The sequence below is a fragment of the Protopterus annectens genome, chromosome 1.part2 (genome assembly GCF_019279795.1).
Source record: "Protopterus annectens isolate FY-2018-M chromosome 1.part2, PAN1.0, whole genome shotgun sequence".
NCBI lineage: Eukaryota > Metazoa > Chordata > Ceratodontiformes > Protopteridae > Protopterus > Protopterus annectens.
The window spans coordinates 753115501-753139194 of record NC_056727.1 but is presented as its reverse complement, the minus strand read 5'-3'; the positions used below and the strand labels follow the sequence as shown (position 1 = coordinate 753139194).

The following is a 23694-nucleotide window of genomic DNA, read 5'->3' as shown; positions in this document are numbered from 1 at the left end:
CAATATAGACGAGTAATACACCCTGTACAATATCCAAGTATTATGTATCTGATGGATTACTAATGTGAACATTAATCCATCAGTTGTATTTCTGTGAAAATGTGCAACAGATCAAACCCTAACATATTACAACCTTAAGTGTTATGTGAGTTAGATTGTTATGGCAACACATTTGCAGTACATCCATATCAAACATAATGCATTCACAAAATGTAATCAATATGTCAAACAATATACGCATATCCCCATGTATAAACACACATTGTGTAAGCCATGTGACAGTGTAGTGCCTGCCATTATCAAAGCGATGTAAGAAATCCTGCCAGTACTAATGGAAATGAAACAGAACAGAGATATGAGACATCCAAATACATGTCAGAAAAGCATATAAGATGGCCTGTAAAGGGGGGCATACACACATACATATCTTAATCTAGCAGTATGTTTTTATTTACTTATTTCCAGTTTGATGACTGGGAAAGTCCACTGGGTCAAGCAGAGGGGAGAAAATCTCCAAAAGCAGTTAAAAGAATATAACATAAGTAAAGTATGGAATATACAGTATACAAAATCATAAATATACAATTTGAAATACAAATACAAAATCAGGCAGTATATGTTTAAAAAACACAAATGTTAAAATATAGATAAAGTCAAAAGTAATGCAGAGAATATAATTAAAAGTGCAAGTCATAAAGTGTTAATACAAGTTTAGTATTTGTTCTAACAATAATGTTAGTGATCAGAGGTGATAGTAGATGAGATTGAAGGGAGGTTTGAAAGAGACAACAGTGTAATTTAGGTGGGAAGGGAGCAGGAACAGTCCCAGTTTGAGGTAAGGTAAGAATGGAGGAGAGATTTGAAATTAGAGTGGTTGTGAGTACAGTGGAAGGAGGGCAGTTGTTGTGAGTACGGTGGAGGGAGGGGGGGATTCCATAGTTTAGTTTGGATGGTGCAGTGGTGCAGCTGTAGCATTGTTGGCACACAGCAAGAGGTTCTTTGGTTTGATTCTTGGCTAGGGTGCCTTCTGTGTGGAGTCTGCATATCCTTCCTGCGTTCATGTGGGTTTTCTCTGGGTGATCTGGTTTCCTCCCATGTTACAAAGACATGTGTCTGGAACATTTCTCCCCAGGCCACTGCTGAAATTGGCTTCATTCCAAGTCAGACTTTCCCAGTAAACAAATGTTAAATAAATAGCTAAAGAGTGAGCTAGAAATAATTGTCCAGGAGGGCGAAGGGGTTTATAGATTATAAGGAGGTTTTGGCTATCAGATCTAAGAGTATGACTGGGGAGGTAAGGGGTTAAGATAGATGAAAGAGAGTGGCAGATGTAGGGTTGGAATATGAGTTTGTGAGCAGTGGTGAGTTATATGAATTTCAGGTAATTAGGATGCTCAAGCCAGTCTAGGGAGTGGAGGGAATGGCAGTGATGGGTGGAGTATTTGGTCCCTGTAGCAACTTTACAGACTTTGTTATAGCAGGCTTCCAGTTTGTTTTTTTAGGCTAAATTGGAGATGAGTAAGTGGAGGGGCACCATACATAAGAGAGGGAAGCAGGTAGGGGGAGGCTTGAGTATGTCTGGTAGAAGTGGTTAGACAGCGATTTTGTCTATACAGCAGACCTAGTTTTTGGTGGGCATATTATATTATTTTGGATGCGGATATCGAATTTAAAATGTTCATCAATGGTGACTTGGAGTAGTTTGGTGTGAGATATAATATCAATTAGAGTGTCATTGTGGCTTTTTACTTTAAAGGAGCTTTTGTCTATGGTGAAATTTCTCGAAGGAGAGAATATCATGATTTTTGTTTTATTTGCATTGAGAGCGAGATGGTTATTTAGCATTCAAGTTTCGGTATTGGAGAAGGCCGTTTGGATTTTTTGAAGGAGTTTGGAGGGAGAGTTTGCTGTACAGATGACTGTGGATCAGTGTAGCATTATCTATGGATTGTGAAAGTTATTAACGAAAATATTGAAAAGTAAAGAGGCCAAGAATAGAGCCTTGGGGGACAACAGAGGGATTGTTGAGAAAGGATGAAGTGGAATTTTTCCATTTAACAGCTTCTTGTCTATTGGAGAGATAGCTTGTGAACCAGGCTATGGAGGATGGAGAGAAATTGAGGGAGGAAAGTTGAGATAAGAATAGAGGATGTGATACAGTGTCAAAGGCTTTGGTGAGATCTAAGTAAAGGGTGGATATTATTTTCCCAGAGTCGCAAGCACGATTAATGGTGTCAAAGAAGGATAGAAAAGCAGTGGTAGTGCTGTGGCCAGGCTTGAAACCATGTTATGTTGGGGTAAGAAGATGATTTTGTGTTAGGTATGGCAACAGTTGGTGATGAATGCACTTTTCGAGGATTTTAGAAAGAAGTGAGAGAATAGCTATTGGACGAAAGTTAGTAGTGTCTGTGTTATTGCTGCCTTTGTGGGGAGGGGTGACAAAAGCTTTCTTCCAGAGTGAGGGGACATAGGCTTCTTGGATGGACTTGCTGATAAGAATGAAAATGGGGAGGGCAATGCTGTCTGCAGCCATCTTAAGGACGGACTGAGGCAGAGTATCAGGAGCATAGAAGCAAGGCTTTAGTTTAAGGAGGAGTTTTGGTATGCTGCTGGTGAGGACAGGTTTAAGACTGAAAGGCGGCATGTTAGAGGGAGAATCAGTGGATGGGGGACTAAGAGAGGGAGAGAAGATGAGAAAGTTTGAGGTTAGTATGGCTATGCAGTCAATAAGAAAGGTGTTGAAATCAGATGCAATTTCATGGTCTGGGGAGTTTGGGTTAGGGCATGGATTGGCTTTTCTTCCAGGGTTTAGAAGGGAGGAAATGCAATTTCAGAACTTTTTGGGGCTAGAGTTATGTTCTGATTGGAGTTTGGAGTAATAAGTCTTATGGTTTTTAGTTATTAGTTTCTTCACTGAATTGCAGAGTTGTTTGAATTCAATTAGAGAGTTTGTTAACTTATTTTTGTGGTATTGCTTCTTAGATTTGTCTCTGAGGTGTATTAGTTTTCTGGTTTCATTAGATAGCCAGGGAATGGTTTTGGCTTTAATTCTTTTTGTTCTAAGAGGGGCTAGGCTGTTTAGTAAGTCTAGGAAGGTTTTGTTCAAGTAATTAGTTGCACTTTCCAGAGGCAGAGTCTTTAAGGGGGCCCAATTCATTTTTTCAGACAGTCGGAGAATGTCTGTGGATTGATGTTGGTGAGATTACGATTTTGTATTGATGTATTTGGACAGAAGAGGCACATTAGTGGGCATAGGCTGGAAGATAGTCGCTAAGGGGATCCGGTATAATTCTGCTGTTTGAGATTAGGTTGGGGTGAGTTACTAACATCCAATCTAGTGTAATGCTAGATGAGCCAACTTTACTGGCTCTGGCAGGGTAGTTTATTAGCTGGGAGAAGTTAAAGAGATTAATTGTTTGGTTCAGAGATTGTGAGGAGATGGTGGCCCAGTTGATGTTTACATTTCCAAGGAGGAATGTTTCCTTTCTGATGTTGGAAGAGAACCATGAGAGAATGTCTTCAAGGATGTGGATGTTATCACCAGGAGGAATGTAGATGGCAGCTATACATAAAGATTAATGTTTGTTGATTTTTAGGAAGGCTATGGATAGTTCAGGAGAAAAGAATTTAGGAATGGGGTTAGTGTATGGAATGACTGTTAGAGAAGAGGAGTAAATTATGGCTACCCGTCCTCCTTTCTTATTAAATCTGTCATTCCATATGATTTAGTAGTCAGGGGGAAGAATTCCAGTATCTTTGATCTGAGGTTTGAGACAGGTTTCTGAGACAGTTAATATGTTGGGATGGTTATGTGACAGCCAGGTGTGTAAGTTGGGTATTTTATTACAAATACTTTGGGTATTGATTGTAACTAGGTGGATGGTTTTGGGGGAGGATGACTGTGTTGATGTAGAGGAGCAGATGTTGGTGGAGACAGTGGGACTAGGACTGGGATGGATGTCACCAGAAATAGAGAGAGACTAGATGTAAAAGATGGGTGATTAGGTTGAATGAGGAGGGTAAGTTACGACTGTAGTTGAGGAAAGGTCTACTATTGCCAGTGAAATGTAGTGGGTTGGCAGAGAGAAGTACTGGAGGGAGCTTAAATTTATAGAAGAGAGTTGTATTTAGGGGGTATAGTTCATGGGATATGGAAGAGAAGGAATGAGGGGCGATTGTTTGAGAGGAAGAGGTTATATGTAGTGGTAAAGAGTGTGAGGAGCCAGGGAGGATAGTAAGGTATAGGAGGGGGCAAAGGAGGGATATGAGGAAGGCTGAAGTGAGAAAACAGGTGGGGAGATGGAGCATGACGTAGAATGAGAGATGTGTAGAAGTAAATGTGAGATGGAACGGTAGAGATTATTAGGCTAAGGTAGGAGTGTGGGCAGTGGGGATATTGAGAGAGTTTGGGAGAATAGTTGGAGAGCAGGAGGTAAATGGATGGGAGAGGGAAAATTGTTAGTGATTATTGGAGGTGGGGAGTATAGTGTGTCTGAGTAAGGGAGAGGTTAGGAAATTTGAGAGGATTAGAATGTTAGGGGTAAAGTGGGTTGATTGGATGAAAGTGAGTGTGGAGGAGTTAGGGAAGTATAAAGGTAGGACCACTGGGGTGGGAGGGAATTCAGGGCAGGGAGATTATGGGAATGAGCCCACAGGGTGAATGGAGTGGGTAGATACCAGCCAAACCAGAGAGGCAAGCAGTAGAAAACTATCAGTGAAGACCTCAGAGGGGTGACTAATAATACAAACTCTACCTGTAAAGTGAAGGAGAGAAGAGACAGCAAAGTTTATTAAGGTTGGGAGAGTGTCTTCACATTGACTTGCTTATTAGTAGCCAGTTTGTACACAGATTAGAGTAGGGACATACATTAGCAATGAAGGGGAATCTACAGAGATGCAAATAAAGAGGTGGGGCTCAAGTGATACAAAACTAAGGCAAAAAGCACTGAAATGGCTGCTTGAGGGTTATTTTTTTATCACAGAGAGTAGGGAGGACCTGAATTAAGTGTATACTATCTAATGAACAGTTAAGATTACGACACAAGCTGGGGGGAGGGGGAGGGCACAAGGCTCAAAACAGTCCGTTTTATGTAATTCAATTATCATACTCCAAAATGTAACTACTGCATTACCAAATCTATTTACATGTAAGAAGGTATGCAAACATAAATGAACAATGATGGCCGCACCTTGTAATGAGTATAAATACATCACATATGATCATAATGAAAGAGAAAAACAATATATGATATGTGCAACAGACAACATCAACTTTCTCTAGACATGATTGGTGTAATGATTGTCTATCAAATAATATGGTTATGTAAGGACGTATTGCAAGTATAAAGGTCACATTACTGGAATGTAAAAATTATTTAAAAATGCAGAAGAAAACCTAGATATATTTACTCATCACATACTGAATTGAGAGCATATGAATCAATGATACCATCGCAACACCTGTATATTAATCTCTTGATTCACATCAATGACTGAGCATGCCTAATATATCGAGAGTATATGAATTTATTGATTCACATCAATGACTGAGCATGCCTAATAAAATGTTAAACCTCATCATACAGTATGATCGTTTACATTAAAAGACATGAAAGATCAAAATATTGTTTTCTACAAATCTATGTTTTACAGTATCAGCATACTGTATAACTAAATCACATATTCACAGGAGTACTGAACATCTACTATATATATATATATATATATATATATATATATATATATATATAAAAACACTTCATAATCCTGAAATTCTGAAATCCTGAATTTCAGAATCCTGAGATTATAAAGCCTAAAGCTCAAAAGTTCAAAACCCCAGAAGTGCGAATTTCAAAATCCCGAAGTACAAAGATTTTGAAGTAGCGCTTCTGGTGTTGCAGTGTGTGAAGGGATAGCAAGAAGTTCAGGTGAGTATTTATGTTTAAGGGTTTTGGTTAGGGGCTTTAGTGTGTTTAGTTATTGTGATCTGTGTATGCAAGAGGAATGCAGCTTGTATGGTGGTGTTTTTGTGTGTTTGTCTGTGTAGTGTGACCGTGGAGTTAGTATATTTATGTAGGGGGGTGTGGGGGTACAGTCCCCCACATGGGGGGGTGCAGGGGTGCTTGCCCCCCTGCTTGTATGTAGTGTAGGTTTGAGTATTTGTGTGTTAGGGGAAGCTATGTGTATGTGTGTGTGTGGTGTATAGTTAGTGTAGTGTTCGCGATTTTAAAATTCGCGCTTCTGGGGTTTCGGGATTGTCAGGTTTCGGGTTTATGATCTCTAAATGCTGAAATTCGATATTTCAGGATTTCGGGATTATAAAGTGAATCTATCTATATATATATATATATATATATATATATATATATATATATATATATATATAAAAGATCATTACACATATGGCATGTTACTCTGGAGAGAATGCAAGTAGCATAACATACATTAGTTGCCAGCTACAGAGGATCTGACTAAAATGATTAACACACACATATACACTGAGATGTGACTTCAACAGTAAAACACAATGATAAAACCATAATATGTGAACTGTCTAATACATGCTTCAGATATGTGATATTATGAAAATCACCTTATATGCATATGCAAGTACATTGTTGAAATAGTTATCCAAATTATTTTAACAGTGCATCATAGGTAATAGATGACATAATAACATACTATCATCCAAAATGGAATTGAATGTATGGGTCACATCTGTACATTATGTCATGTCACATGACAGCATGGTCTTGCATTGGCTATGCTGTGCATACATAACAGGTATATAAAAATGTTGTTGTCAATTCATATATGCGTCACTAAACCAAAGAATATCACACTGATATGTATAGAAGAAATACTGGAAAGGAGACACTGATATTTATCATATGTTCACCCTGTCTACACCTGCAAATAGTCCATTGACATCACTGCACAATCCCAATAAAATATAGCTAAACAGTTAAATATAGAGTGCTAAAGCCCCACTAACAAATCACAATGAAGATTGTCATGTGACACCGTAAAGTATTATTATTTATGTAAGATCATGTTATAACAAATAAACGTGTACATCTAAACATCAATCTGAAAAAAAGTGGAATTCAAGCAATACACAATGTCCATTTAATACATGAGAAGGCAAAGCATGTACACCATGAAGAAAACTGAGAACCCCTACTATACAAACAAGGTGCTCAATGTAAAAAAAACTTGTGTTATATGCTATGAACAGCAAACACCAATCAGCAAATATATACAATTTATATGTAAAATAGTAACATTTAATATTCTGTACAGGTAGAACACAGGTGACTATCATTTTGGTTGTGGAAGAAAACATCCTCTAACCTCCAAATAAGCTATTGACATTGGAATGATGTTTACCAATGCAGTTTACTTAGCAAGAAGTATACACAATGCATTACCACTTGAAAGATATACCTTGTGGATGCATTATGGGAATATTGACATCTAATTTACATTTATTTATTTATTTGACATTTGTTTACCGGGAAAGTCTGACTTGGAATGAAGTCAATTTTCAGCAAAGGCCTGCCGAGAAACGCTCCAGATGCATGTCTTTGTAACATGGGAGGAAACTGGAGCACCCAGAGGAAACTCACAGGAATGCAGGAAGGACATGCAGACTCCACACAGAAGGCATTTATGCCGAGGATCAAACCGGATAACCTTTTGCTGTGAGGTGATAATGCTACCACTGCACCACTGCGCCATACTACATGCAGTGATGTCATCTGAATAATATTCTTATGCAGATGATGGACACAAGTTAATGGTCTTACAAGAGAGAAATAAGGCATAAGATAATAACACATATTTTCTTTATTTATTTTATTTTTTTATATTCATTGCTTTTGTTTACCAGGAAAGTCTGACTGGGCATATGACCCATTTTCAGCAGAGATTCAGGAAGAAATGTTCCATATGTTTCGAATACAAAGGGATACAAAATGCAAAAAATACAAAACAAAAATACAAAATAAAACAAATACAAACATATAAATACATCATAATGTGCTAGTTACATTTTGTTACAACAAGTACAGATATGATAGCATAATAGCAAGAGGATATGAGCATGACATCATTTGCATATACTGAGATGGAAAGCATAAAAATAGTCATAGGAGGATGGAGAGGGCTTTGCAGAAATTAAAAGGGAGAGTGTGAGTGAAGTGGGAAGAATCAACTAGAAGTTGGGAGATTTTATAGTTAAAAGGAGGTGGTTGGGGTCACTTGGGAGGTTGAGGTTAATACAGTGTTTAGGCTGAAGGTAAGTAGATGAGTTATAGGAAGGGATTATGTGAGGTAGAATAGTTACCTAGATTGTATATGTATGACTTAGCTCTGTAGAGTGAACCTAGTTTTTGGTTTGTTTTCTTTATTATGTGTTGGATATGGTAGTGAAATTTTAGGTCTTTGTCAATACAGGTGCCTAAAAGTTTGTTTTGTGGGACAAGTTCAATTTTTGTGGTATTTGAGGAGGTACTAGAGAGGGAGGTGTTGTTGTTTGCAATATATTTTGGTGTAAAAATAAATTAGTTTAGATTTATTTTAGTTCAGGGATAGCTGAGAGTTTGTCAACCAGATTTCTACAGAGTCTACAGAAGTGAAGGCTACCTGGGTTAGTTTTTGTAGTGTGTCAAGGTTGTTAGCTAAGCTAACAGATTATGGTTGCATCTTTGGTATATTGTATTGAGGTGGCATTTTCAAGTGCCTTGTTGTGGTCAGTGATGATGATGTTGAATAGCATGGGTCCCAGGATGAGCGCCTTGAGAGACATCTACTGAGTCTGGGAAAAAGGAGGTGTTGTAGAGCCATTTCTCTGCTTGAGATCTGTTAGACAGGTAATTCAGGAACCATTTTAAAGTTCTATCATGAATGCCAAGGCCACCTATTTTTGTAGGGGAATAGAGTGAGAGACCATATTGAATACTTTAGAGAGATCATGAAAAATGGCTAATACTAATTTGCTCTTATTTCTTATTATGTTGATGCTCTTAGTAAAATTTAGAAGATGGTGGAGCTACTGTGATGGGGCACAGACTGTGCTGTGATTGTGATAATAGTGCGTTTTGTGTGACAAAGTGCTTGAGTTGTGACTGTATACGTTTTTTGAGGATTTTGGACAGGAGGAAAGGATGGCAATGAGTCTCTAGTTACTGAGTTCCTTGGGGTTGCCACCTTTGCTTAAAGGTAGAATGTAGCATTATTTCCAGAGGAGGTAGACATATGATTCACTGATGGAACAATTTATAACAATTGATATTGGATAGGCTATGGCCTAAGCTGCAATTTTAAGATAGAAAGAGATCAGGAACTAGAAAGGTAAGCTTTAGGTTTTGTAGTAGCTTGTTGATAGTGGCTGTGGGGACTGGTTCTAACACTTGTTATAGGGTACATTGGTAGGCTGTTCTGTTATTTTAGGGCAAGTTTTTTTAGTATGGTAGTAATAGATTGAATAAAATGGAAGTTGGAAGTATTTGCAATTTCAGTGGGGTTTGAGGATAGAGTTATGGGGGAAGGTTGAATAGTTCATGTGGGATTAAATAGCTAGTTAATGGAAGTCCAGAACATTTTCAGGTTCTTATCATTTTTGTTTTCTGGGTTTATAAAGTACGTTTTTTTCATCAAGTTTAATGTGGACTTTGGTTTGCCTCCTTATTTGCCTGTATGCTTATAGGTTTGACTGATCTTTAATTTTATCCAAGTTTTCCATGCCTTGTCTCTTTGTCTGATGAAGTATTTTGTATTCTGCGGTTGTCAAAGGATGGGATTTGCTTTAACAGTTTTGTTAATTGTGGCTAGACTTTTTAGGATGTTTAGAAAGGTAGTGTTGAAATGTGCTGCAACATCATCTAGGGGTAGGATTTTGATGTCATTCCAATGAAAACTGTTTAGGTAGGAGATGAAAGTTTAATGTATAAAGCTGGAAAAGTTACAAACCATAAGATCATAGGAAGTTATTAGGCTAATGGCCCTAGGGCTCTTACAAGCCTAGCCAAGTTCGTACCCTTATTTCCATGATCAGAACTTATTGCCACTGTCCAAGGGGGACACAGGTGGAATCCCCTGGTTGAATTTACAGTCACCCATCCAACCATCCAGACTGCATTTGAAGAGGGCAAAAGAGTTACTCTTTTTGACATGAACTGGGAGTCTGTTCCCAAGGTTTGGTAACCTCTGAGAGACAAATCTGTCCCTTCAGCAGGTTTTATTAATGTCACATACTAGGTTAACGTCTTTAGAGTGAGTAACCTGTGTACCATTTGACTTACGGATATGCAGCATTTCCAGTAAAGCAGGGTCAGAGATTCCCTTGAATGCAAGGTAGAGATCACCTTTGAGTAGTCTGTATGAAACAGAATAAAGTGACAGTGGTTTCAGACAATCCCCATAGAATGGATGCTGAAGACCTTGAACTTTCCTTGTAAGGAACCTTTGTGGTTTCTCTAATTGCTGCAGGTGCTTGTAAAAGTACATACCAAAAGGGTCGTTGTACTCAGTTATTGGCCTAATGAGGGAAGAGTATAGGGAGGTTCTAACTTTTTTTTCTGGAGGCAATTCCCTTACTTATGAAATGAGCAACATAGATTGCCCTTCTCACCACTGTGGAGACATGGTGGTCAAGGGTAAGGTTGCTGTCAACCTGTGTGCCCAGGTCTCTCACCACTTGAGTGCATACCTAAGGTGTTGCTTTTGATGTGGTAGTTAGCATAAACATCTCTTTTACCAAAATTAATGATAATACATTTTTGTTGCATTGAGTTTAAGACCATAACTTTGTCACCAATCATTTGTTTGTGTAAGACCCTCTTGTAGGACGTTGAAGTCATTGTTATATTCTATGACTGCTCCCAGTGTGTAGTCATCAGCAAACTTTGTCAGACACAGACCTTTAGTGTTTGCTTGACTTCAGAGAAATAAATTCCAAACAGTAGAGGTCCCAGGACTAATCCTTATGGAACACCACTGGTTACAGGTCTGCATTTGGAGGTGGAGTCCCCTATTTTGACTATATGAGTTCTATCAGTGAGCCAGTTAGAGACCCATCTAATGATATTAGGACTGATGCCTAGTTGGGTGAGTTTTTCAATGATGCCTGAGTGGGGGATAGTGTCAAACACCTTGACTAAGTCCAGGTAGGCTGTATGCACAGATTTCCCTTCATCCAGAAGTCCACCAGGTTTAACAGCCATGATCTCCCCTTGACAAATCCAAACTGAGTAGGGTCAAGTATCTGAAGATTACCTATATCTTTGATTGTAAGATCCATGATGATTTGTTTCATGGTCTTGCAGATAAGGCTAGTAAAGCAAATAAGTTTGTGCACAAGGGAATAACTGTGGCTGTTTTTAATTCAGCTGGTATGAAGCCGACACTTAGACTATGATTGAAAAGTGTACCCATGGTGTTGCTAATTCATGTTGGAGCCCATGTAAGATGTAGCCTGGGATGTTATCAGGCCTCATAGATGCTGTGTTTTTGGCTTTAGAGAGGCCATTTATGACCTTTTCTTTAGAGATACAAGGTAGGGGACAGGTGGTAGGAATGTCATGAGGAACGTGTAGTAGGGACAGGAGAATACATTTTTCACATAACCTGTTGGCCAAAAGGTTAGCTATGTCCACAGGCTCAGTATATGTGGTATCATTAACTATCAGTTCAGCACAAATATAGGCCTTTCCTTTTAGGTTATGGATGTGACTATAGAATGTCTTGTGGTTGTCCCTTGTTGAGGAAGCTAATTTGGACTCATAGTTTGCTTTGGAGGTCTTCGTAAGAAGTCTTATTTGCTTGTTTACACTGAAGAGGGAGTTTTTCCAGTTTATGAGTGCTCGCTCCCTCTTAGTTTTAGAGAGCAATTTCTTTCTATTATTGCAAAGCCTGTTAAGGCAGTTGTTCACCAGGCAGGTTTGCTCTTCCTTGAGGAGCTTGTTTTAGTCATATAAGGTATGGCTGAGTCAGTGCAAGTATACAGATGTTCGTATAAAGCATTGGTGTAGAAATTGACATAGTTGCCAGTGCCATCTGCGAGAAGAGGTGCAGTGAAGCACCTATAAGTAATAATCTGCTTTGGAGAAAGTTTTGTTGCTACTGGGGGGGGGGGGGGGGGGGCAGCTGTGATAGCCACTTTGAATGAGACCATTTTGTTGTCAGATCTCTCTAGGGAGGACCTCACAGTGGGGGTGCTACAGTGGTCCACCATATTGGTAAGCACCAGATCCAGGATGTTGGCACCATTGCAGTTAATGAAGTTGAGGAACCTTTGGGCAAGTGAGTTTGAGCATGAGTAATTTATTCAGTCAGTGGATGGGTAGTTAAATTTGCCCAAAACCATGGTGTTCAGATGTATCTTGATAGACTCAAGTAGATCCAACAAGGCAGAGTGAGAGTCCTGATTCATGGAGTGGGTTCTGTAGCTGACAATGACTTGAAAAGGTGTCATACCAACAGTTAATTGCACCTGAAGTGTCTCCAAGGAATCATACTGTTTAACCAATCTGGAGGTGTATTTATCTTTAATGAGTATTGATAACCCCCTCCTTTAGTTTTCATGCCTTCAGCTTGAGGTCTGAATATGTGGTAAGAGGTGTAACCCAGTATGGCTGGTGTGCTCTCCACAGCCTTGAACCAGGTCTCTGTGACTGCACAGATGTTTGAATCTTTCAAGGTGAGGACGGCTTCCAGTGAGCACAGATTCATGTTTAGACTCCTAGCATTTAGCAGCGTAACCTTGAGGTTGTTTTTAGATGGAGTTTTTACATTGGGAATTTTGTCCTTGAGATACTGTCTAAAAAGGCACCATGGGAGTAGCAAGAGCCTTAGCCAGTAGCCAAAATCCCAGGGGTGACAGATGAAGACCATTTCTGGAAAGCATAGAGGTCTGTCGATCATGTCATCCCAGGCTGACAGATAGTGAATCCCCTTAGAATGACACTAGAAGCTAAGCCAATTATTGAAGTCAATCATTTTCTGTTTGTAGTGAGGCATCATCCTTGGTGAAGGTAAAATGCTGCTTAAGGCTAGGGACATATCTGCCTGAGACACATAGTCCAAGAGCTCAGTCATGTTTCTCTTCATATAGTCAAGACAGGTAAATCTCAAATCGTTCACACCAACATGGACTATGTTATGGAGTCATAACAGTATCTGTTGTTGTGGGACTTGAGTGCATGTGTGCTAGGGTGTATCTTGGCATCTGACAGACAGCTGACCATGACCTTTTCCTTATCCAGCCTGGTGGGAGGGACATCAGTGTGTCTCATGAGGGAATCACCTCTGACTAATATGTTTGATTTTGTGTTTTGCCTTAAATGTTTGACCGGTGAGACATCGGTGCATGAGCAATTATGTGTAATCTGCAGAGGAAGTATTATGTGTAGCATGCTTGTGTTTGTGTTCGGGAGGTACTGGTGTTTAGGTATGTTTCTGGTGAGGACCTATGCACATGTAGGTATGTGTGATGTGGGTTTGGGTGAAGTAAGAGGTGAGGTGTGCATGCTGGAAACCTGCTCATTGTCATGTTAAAGTGTTGGAGTTATGGGATGTTGCTATGTTGTCTGTTGAAATATATTGGCAGGTGATCACTAAGGCAGTCAGTGAAGGTACCGGATGAGGAAATTTTGTTTGATATGGATGTAAGGATCCACCTAAGCAAGGCTCCTTTATTGTTTTTATAGTTGGAGTAAGTGGGCTAGTAATTAGTTGGGTGAGTCTGTAGAGGTTGCTATGCTTGGGGTATCTGAGGAGACTGATAGCCAGTCAATGATGAAATAATCTAGTATAGTTTTTTTCTTGTGAGATGGAGGATGCCCAGCAAAAAAAAAATATTCTACAGTGTGGAGATTGTTAGCTGGAGCTATGTATGCTCCTATAATGTAGAGGAATTTGTTTTGGTTGAGTTTGAGTGTGGCTATGAGAATTTCAGCATTCCTGAATTGTGGTGGGTTATAGGTATATTTGAGTAGTTGAAGATTATTTTATATAGTATAGCTATGCCACCTGCATGTTTGTGCTGTCTGTTCACCCTGAGAATGTTTTAATTTGGTGGACAAGTTAATTGCCTTTGGCATTGCTTTTAAACCAGCTTTCAGTTAGCACTAGGCTATCAGGTGAGTGCTAGGTTAGCCAAGCTTGAAGTTGTGAAAGTTTGTCAAAGATGCTTTTGACAGGGAGGAAGATGTGGTAGAATATTGTAGTCTGAAGATGGCCCAGGTTTGGGGTGTATGTCACCACTCATTTTAAGTTTTATGAGCATGTGCTATTTCTGGTTATGCAGGTATCCAAAGGTGAGTTCGGGGAGAACAACAACCTCCCATGGAACAGAAGGGCACTGTGTTGCTTAAGGTTCGTTTATTCAGGGTGGCCTTTTTGGTGGAAGATGTTATGTTTAAGGTGGCCAGTATAGTTTACAGAGAATAACGAAGGGGCTATTTTTACTGGTTTATGGATTGGGTTTCATAGCAGGGCTCGTGCTGTGGAGGATGATTGATAATAGTGGCATGGGGTGGTGAAGGAGTGAGGGAGGTTAGATGTGTAAGAATTAGAAGTGAGAGAGTACAATTAGGTGACAGTATGCCATTTTGTGTTATTTGAGTTCTATTTAAGTTTTGGCTCTGGGATGATGTTGGGGAGAAAGAGTATATGACAGTTTTTAAAGTGAATGATGCAGTGATTGAGAATGTGAATAACTGGAGAGGAAAGGTGAGAGAACTACTGGGGAACACGGAGATTATAGTGGGAGTTGAGAAGGGGAGTGTTTATGGGAATAGAGTAGGAGGTTGTAGATGGTAGGTGGGATGAGTTGTGAGTGTGAGAGATGTTGTTTAAGGGTAAATAGAGTGAGGCGATTGGACAATAATGATAATGTGTAGAGAAGGATGATTAGTTTATAAAGTGGATAGAAGTGATGATGCATGTAAGTTTAGAAGCAGTGGGAGTAGGTGGGAATTGAGTATAGAATAGGGTAGGGGAGCAGAGAAAGCCCAAGTGAGAAGGGCAAATAGAGCAGGCCCAACAACTGCAATATCATGCAAAAGTGTTGAAGAAAAAGAATTATTAAAACTAATACCAGAAATACAACAGAAACTGCCCCAATACCTGACAGTGGGATAACACTGTACTCATAACAAGAAGGAAAAGTTAGTCACTGAGAATGTTATCAGGTAAGTATTGAATCCAAGAAGATAATGTGAGTGGTGGTGAGAAAGGAGTGTGATAATCACAGGATAAAGAAAAAATATGGATGAGGGTTTAGAGCTTCTGAAAGACCATTGATGATAATTTTACTGCAAAGAAAGAGATTTGGGGAAGTTGGTGGGTAGTACCATCCCCCACTAAGCAGGAATTGCTGCATTTACAGTTCCTATTTCTGTTTTAATAAGCAATGTTTTCTAAGCTGTAGCAGGTATTATTTTAAATACTAGATTATGCAAAAGTTAGATTTGACATACAATCAGACTAGCGGTACCACTGTCCTTATTTCACTGCAGGGAAAGTATTCTGTCTTGCCGTATATTTGATGAACACTACTGCATTATAAGTACTCCTTCAAGAAGCCAACAGATTTACTGTAGCTAGAAAGTATAGGTGAAATAAATTAAAATTACTTTTTGGGAATAGGAAGGATTTCAAAAGTTTTGGTAGTATCCATATTGAAATTATGAGAGTTAGCAGTATGGATAGTTAGCAGTATTGATATTAACATTGTATAATAATCTGCCTGTTAGTCACTATATACAGCTCTAAAACACCTTTGGCTGGTGATAATATTTTAAAGCTTGTAAGACAGGATTAGAGGCAAGGCAAAGAGAAAGGTTTTGCCATCATTAAAAATAACATTTGCACATTCTGTGTTATACTTTTGTTCTGAGGGGGATAGTTTAAAATAGAAATTACAGAAATAATGCATAATCTAGTGTTTTCAATAATCACCAAATTTATGGCAACAGTCCAGGTTATTGATTGTTGTATCTAGCAAAACAGTACTTCATACCTATTCACACAAAATGTATGCCTATTATTACTGTGATGCCCCACCACTAGACCAGTAATGAAGGAGCCTCAATACTCACCACTGGCACCAGTTGAGAATGTACATTGGGAGGATTACAAGTTACACATAGAGTATTTCCAGATACAGCTGTCTGCATCAAGTGCAATTTCCCTTAAGATCACACAGAGACCACAGTCAGTCCAGGGCTGGTTTCTCCCTTTTTCTCCAGATCCCCAATAAGACTTCCCACTGGCACAGCTATTGAAATGAGATCTCAGCTGAGTGACCAAGCCAAGACCTCCAGCACCCTCGCTGTCCAACCAGTGCTTGTGTCCCTGCCCAAGTAGCTGACACACTCATACTTTGAGGTTTGATTTATACACACACATCTCTGAGAAAGGTTGGCACAGGTTTACTAGCTGTGGCCCTTCTGCCCAGTCTATAATGTAGTTTCCTCTGCCACCTGTCACTTCTTATCAGCTACTTTAAGGCCCTTAACAAAGGGTGTCCAATCTTACTGTGTAATGTTACTGTTAATTCAAATGGTAGTTTGACCAAGAGTAAGGCTATTAGGAGTGGCCTACACAGTGTCACCAAATAAATATGCAAGTACTCTCAGAACTTAAATATCTCTAGACAGATCAGCCACAATGAAAGTTTTAAATATATTTAATAATAAATAACAAAAGAACAAGAAACTACTCAGTATATATTCACAGTTACATCAGAGTTCAAAATCACAGGAGATATTTAAAACAACATTAGAGGAAAGTAAATAAAAACATCTAACTTAAGGTTTCCTATATTCCTGACTATATCTAAGAGAATTACTATACCCTAGCTAACTTAGCAAAGCAAATGTGTGGTAAATGGATCTTGATGTTGTCAGGTCAAAGACAGAATACAGAATGCTGTCTCTCACTAAGAGACTTCCCAAATTAATATCTCAAATATTACTGCTGGGATAGCTTGCAGAATGACATAATTTCTTGTCATTTGACTGTATCCCAGGTGAAACCCCCAGTGCTGAAAGCTAGCAGTATTTAGCCTTCACCTATAAAAATACAGACAAGAGATTTTCCTCAGATCTGTGCAGCTGTTGGAAGTCATAAAACAATAAAACACTTCCACATCTCAAGCCTAGTAATTATTTCTCTTTTAAAACAAGAAAGCTCCCTAGTATAGACATCCTGTCTCTTGCTGTCATAAAATAATTTAATTTCAGCTATTTTTCTGAAGTTTTGCTGGCATGAAGTTAATCCACTGTGTTCCAGTTTCCACTGTTAAAATATATACATTTAAACAATTACAATAGTTTCTATACATTTCTGTTCTCTTACTGCAGAGAACACTGTGGATCCATTTTTAAGCTCAGTACTTTATAAAATATCTCTTCAACACGTCTGTACAACTCTAGTTTGATATATACATGACATACAGTTATAATACAATTGTAACACAAGCATCTTACATGAAGCATGTTGACATTCACAAATGAAGCACATAAACAAAGTCCTCTGCAGGATAGAAGCTCCCATAGCAGTACCCCTAATTTGCCAAAAGCATTCTCCCTGAAAGTGGAATGCATTTTTATCCAAGACATGCTCAACCATGCAGACCAAAAGTGTGTTGAATACCACCCGGTATAACTATGCTCTATCAAGCCAATATTTAAGGGCTTCAAGTCCCACCCAGTGTGGTATATTGGTATACCGGGCCTTGACATCCAGAGTGCACAGCAACCATCCTGGTTCAAGTTGGGTATCTGAAACTAATTGTAAAAACTGAATGGTATATTGTATCCTGGCACAAATTGTGCCAAGTAATGGTTTAAGATATACTGTCAAAAATTCAGATAAAGGTTCATTTAAAGAACCTATACCTGAAACAATTGGTCTTCCAGGGGGTTTGCTGAGGGATTTGTGTATCTTGGGTAGGAGATAAAGTATTTGTTTCTGTGGATCCTTCACTGTAAGGTGTGTCTAGACAGATTCAGATATGGTACCTTCTGAGGCTGCCAAATTCAAAAACGTGTCAATTTCTTGCTAAAAATTAGGCGTAGAGCCAATAGACATCTTCATGTAATGGGAAGGTTTGGACAATTGTTCATTTCCCTCCCCCAGATAATAATCTGTGTCCATGATGACAATAGCCCCACCCTTATCAGCCTGTATAATGACAATGTTTTTGTTATCTCTTAGTTCTTGTAGTGCTGTTTGCTCAGTATTGGACAAATTATGTTTCAAAGGGAAGAACTGACTCAAATTGAAATGGATATCTTTAAGAACTGCCTGTTGGAAAATGCCAATGTTTATTCATGGGTGGAACGAAGTCCGATTTTAAGAATCTGAATTCACTAGATCTTTGAGACCGTTCCATAGACCCAAAGAACAATTTAAGATTAATTTGGTGGCAAAAGCTATTAACATCAGTAACAATATCAGACTCATCCACAAAGAACCCTGGCACATAGTTCAAACCTTTATTCAAAAGTTTATTTTGGTCATCAGTTATCAGTTCTTTAACTGAACCTTTATCTGATTTTTGACAGTATATCTTAAACCATTACTTGGCATGATTCGTTCCAGGATACAAGATACCATTCAGTTTTAGAATTAGTTTCAGACACCCAACTCGAACCAGGATGGTTGCTGTGCACTCTGGATGTCAAGGCCCTGTATACCAATATACCACACTGGACGGGACTTGAAGCCCTTAAATATTGGCTAGATAGAGCACAGTTATACCCGGTGGGATTCAACACACTTTTGGTCTGCATGGCTGAGCATGTCTTGGATAAAAATGTATTCCACTTTCAGGGAGAATGCTTTTGGCAAATTAGGGATTCTGCTATGGGAGCATCTTTTGCTTCCATTTATGCAGACCTTTTCATGGGATACATTGAGGAACAATTGATCTTACACATAACATTTATACTGAGGAACTGGAAGTTTGGCGCAGATATCTGGATGACTGTTGGCTGGTTTGGCGTTCTGATCAACAATACCTATTGGAGTTTGTGCAATATTTTAACCAGAGCAAATAGGGGTATTGAATTCACACTGACTTGTGAGTTATATGACATCAATTTTCTGGATATCACTATTATCCAGAATCCAGATGATACATTGAAAACTAAAACATTCCGCAAATACCCCCAATACAACAACTTGTTAAATGCCACCAGCATGTATCCCAACCACATCATCCGTAATATCCCCAAATCCCAATTCATAGGTTCATAGGTTCATAGGTTGGTACTAGGCTATCAGCCCTAGGGCCTATACAAGCCTAGCCATAACAATTCCCTGGCTATTTCTTCCCAGATTATTTACTTTCCTGGACTCCTGTCTAGCAGGGCGACTGACGTGATCCCTGGGTTGAATTTCCTTTCTCCCATCCAGTCGTCAAGGTTCCTCTTGAAGAGGTCCAAAGAGGCACTCTGCTTGACATGTATGGGCAATCTATTCCAGAGTCTGGGGAGTCTCTGGGTCAGGAACCTATCCCTCCAGCATGTTTTGTTTATTGTGATGACAAGGTTTAGATCCCTGGAGCGTGTAGCTCTGAGAGATTGGGATTTCTTTAAGTGTAGCATGTCCAACAGCTCTGGGTTTGACATGGCCTTGTATGTTAAGCAGAGATCGCCTCTGAGTAGACGATATGCGACAGAGTATAGCTGGAGTTTTTTAAGGCGGTCAGCGTAGGGCATCTGCTTTACGCCTGTGATTCTTTTAGTGAGGTATTTCTGAGGCCTTTCCAGTTGTTGCAGATGTCTTGAGAGGTACATACCAAATGGGGCGTTGTATTCTATAATGGGTCTAATGAGGGATGAGTACAGTGGGACAATGACCTCCTTTTTTCTGGATGAAAAGCCCTTCGTGATGAGGTGTGCCACATAGAAGGATTTCCTGACTGTTGTGGCGATATGGTTATCAAAGGTGAAACCACTGTCCACCTGTGTCCCTAAGTCTCTTATCACACTTTCTGTGTTTAGTGTACTGCCACCTATATGGTAATTCATGGATACATGTTTATTCCCAAAGGGGATAACAATACATTTCTTGGCATTGAGCTTGAGCCCATGGCTCTGGCACCAAGCATCTGTTTCTGTAAGGCCCTTTTGTAGAGTATCCACATCATTTGGGGATTCAATAATGGCTCCCAGTTTGCAGTCATCTGCAAACTTTGTTAGCCAGAGTCCCTTAGTGTTGACCTGTACTTCAGAGAAGTAGATGCCAAACAAGAGCTGCCCCAGGACTGAACCCTGAGGTACTCCACTTGTCACTTGTCTGGAGCTGGATTTGGAGTTGGCTACTTTTACAGTGTGGGTTCTATCAGTAAGCCATTTAGCAACCCATTGGGTGACATAGGGATTAATGCCCAACTTAGTAAGTTTATCTATGATTCCAGAGTGGGGGATGGTATCAAAGGCCTTGGCAAGGTCTAGATAGGCTGTGTGGACCACCTTACCCTTGTCCGTGGCTCTGGGGACTGATTCAAAGAAGTCAATCAGGTTCAGGAGACAAGATAGGCCCTTCACAAACCCAAACTGGGTGGAGTCCAGTGTTTGAAGGTTGCCAATGTCTTTGTTTATAAGTTCCATGATAATACGCTCCATGGCCTTGCAGATAAGGCTTGTCAGACTGATGGGATGGTAGTTTCTGGGATCCAAGGTGGATCCCCCCTTGTGGATTGGGATAACTGTAGCTCTGCACCACTCAGTGGGCACGAAACCTGAGGTGAGGCTATGATTAAACATGACACTTAGGTGAGGTGCCAGTTCATATTGTAGTTCATGTAGTACACAGCCCGGGATGTCATCTGGTCCCATGGATGCTGTATTCTTTGCGTTTTGTACCTGTGTGGCCGTTATTACTGGAATTTGGCAATCTTCCGGTATTGAGATGGGCCATTTAGGGGGTGAGAGGGGGGTGAAGTTGGCACTGAATCGATCTGCCAGGATATTGGCAATATCCTTTGGATCAGTATATTTAATGCCATTCTGTTTTAGCTCAGAGCAGATCTAAGCATTGCCATTTAGATTCTTGACATAGTTATAGAATGCTTTGTGGTTGTCTTTGGAATCTTTGGCAATTTTATTTTCGTAACTAGCTTTGGAGGATTTTATGAGGCATCTCAGTTTCTTACTGAGGCTAGTAAGGGAGTTTTTTGCATCCTGGGATTTTCCTCTTTTCTGCAAAAGTTTCTTTTCCTCAGAATAAGAAGGATTTGCTCCTCAGAAATGGATTATATGGAGTCTCAGCATGACTTGGTAGGCAGGTTTAGAGCTAGGGGCTATAGAGAATTTGACATCCAGGGTGCAAGGCAGGTGGCATCTAACTCGGATAGAACATCACTCTTGACATATAGGGAGAAAACCCAAGCTGAACAGGTTGATACCATTAGACTTATTACTACATATGGATGCAATATTAATATGATCAAAAATATAATTTCCAAACATTGGAATATTCTTTGTGCCAATGATGAATTGACATCTCTTTTGGGACACACCTGTCAGTATGGATATAGAAGAGGTAAAACATTAGGATCCTTCTTCTCCCATTTCAAAAGAGTGAGTTCCGGGGTTTTGGTATGCCACCAATTGACCATGACGGGGGATAGGCTTTGGGGAACATACAGTTGTAGACATTGTTCCTCTTGTCCATATTGTTTCACATCCAAACAGTTTTCCAGTAGAAACACAAACCTTGTATATGACATGAAATTTTTTTGGAACTGTAATAGTGAGTGGGTTGTGTATCTTGCGACATGTACATTTGCTACTTTCTATGTCGTACAGACATCACGACCACTCAGAATGCAAATGTCTGAACATTAAAGTGACATGCGTATCAAAAGGGGCACCAATGCTTTATACAGACACTGTCTACACCACAGTTCTGCCAGATTTCAGTTTATAATTATTGACAAGGTCCATGGTGACAGATCCAATAAACAGGGATGGCATTGTATTCTTAACAAGAAAGAGAAGTATTGGATCATCAAACTGTGTGCTTTGTTTTTGTCTGGTTTGAATGATCATTTATAAATGAATTATTACAATTATTCTTCATATTTATTATGTTTAATGCATATTGCTCATTTCATATATTTTTTATATTTTTTTCACACAGGAAAACATCTGAACCAAGGGAAGAATTCTGATTGGAGGGCTTACTTCATAAATATGTGTGGTGAACTGCTTATGTGACTAACATTTATTCCCACTGATGAAAGCCTTTGGGCTGAGACCGGTCTGGGACTTATTTTTATAATAAATCTTATGTGCTAAACTTTATGGCCTATTTTGTGCTGTTTTTCTATACTGATGTTTGGTGCTGGCTACTTTTTTTCATGTGACATTCACAAATGACAACTATTTACAGAATTCCAGACAGCTGTGCTGGCAGTATCTCCTTTTGTCACACTTCTATATAAATCATATTGATATTCACAAATGACATATAATTATTTACAAAATTCCAGATAGCTGGACTGGCTATATCTCCTTTCATGACCATTACTTCTTCATTAGCAGAATAACAGCAAACATTACTGATAGTTTGAATAACATTCAATAATACATGTTGCTAGGACATGAGACATATTTATTGTAAGGAACTGTGTTTCAGTTCGAGCAAGCAAAGTTTTGATATAAGGACACTAGCTGTTACATCCCTTCTGTGGGCCAGTAATCAAGGAGGCTCAATCCTCAACACTGACACTAGTGAGGGACGTTTACTTGGAACAAAGATAGATATACTCAGTATTTCCAGATGCAGCTCTCTGCACCAAGTGCAATTTCCCTTAAGAGCACAAAGAGAACACACTCAGTCTTGGGTCTTGGTCTCCCTCTCTCTTTCCAGGCCCCAAATAAGACTCCAGGCTGACACAGCTGTAGAGCTAACTTCTCAGCTGAGTGTTCCAAGTCAAGTCCTCCAGCACTCTCTCTGTGAAAACAATGCTCTATGTCTTTGCTCCAAGTAGCTGATACACACACACACACACACACACACACACACACACACACACACACACACACACACACACACACACACACACACACACACACACACACACCTGGGAAAGACTGGCACAGATTTACCAGCTATACTCCCTCTGCCCAGACTATAAGATAGATACTGCCACCAGAACACTCCAAAGCCAGCTACTCTAAGGATCTTATAAGGGTACCCAATTATACTGAGCAAAACTATTACTAATACCAATGATAGTGTTTGACCAATGCAGTAAGGCTTTCAGAAGTGGTCACAATGTCACCAAATAAATATAAGTACTCTCAAAGGTTAAAATATTCTCTAAAAGACCAGCCTCAGTGAAAAGTTTAAATATATTTAGTAATAAATAATAAAAGAACATGAACATACTAAATATCTATTTGTAATAAACACCAGTGTTTCAATAACAGGAAATATTAACAATAACACAGATGGAAAGATTCACACAGCTATAGAAAAACAATACTTAACTAATCTCACTATATTTTCCTGACTCATCTAAAGAATTGCTGTCCCCTAATTCACTTACTAGAGCAAGGCAAAATGATGTAGATGAGTGGTCCTTTTATTAAGGTTTCAAAAACAGACTGTCCTGAGACTTCTGTCTCATATAGTATTAAAACATAATTTCAGTGCTGGTTTACAGAA

At 39.3% G+C, this 23694-nt stretch overlaps 1 long non-coding RNA gene across 1 annotated transcript in view; it reads left to right on the top strand.

Moving 5' to 3' along the window:
* LOC122791131 overlaps positions 1-22320 on the top strand; it is a 1637998-nt gene extending 1615678 nt beyond the window's left edge. The window contains exon 4 of the long non-coding RNA XR_006363110.1: positions 22162-22320. This is a non-coding gene — a long non-coding RNA (uncharacterized LOC122791131). The remainder of the gene's footprint in view (positions 1-22161) is intronic.
* Positions 22321-23694: the final 1374 nt, after the last annotated feature.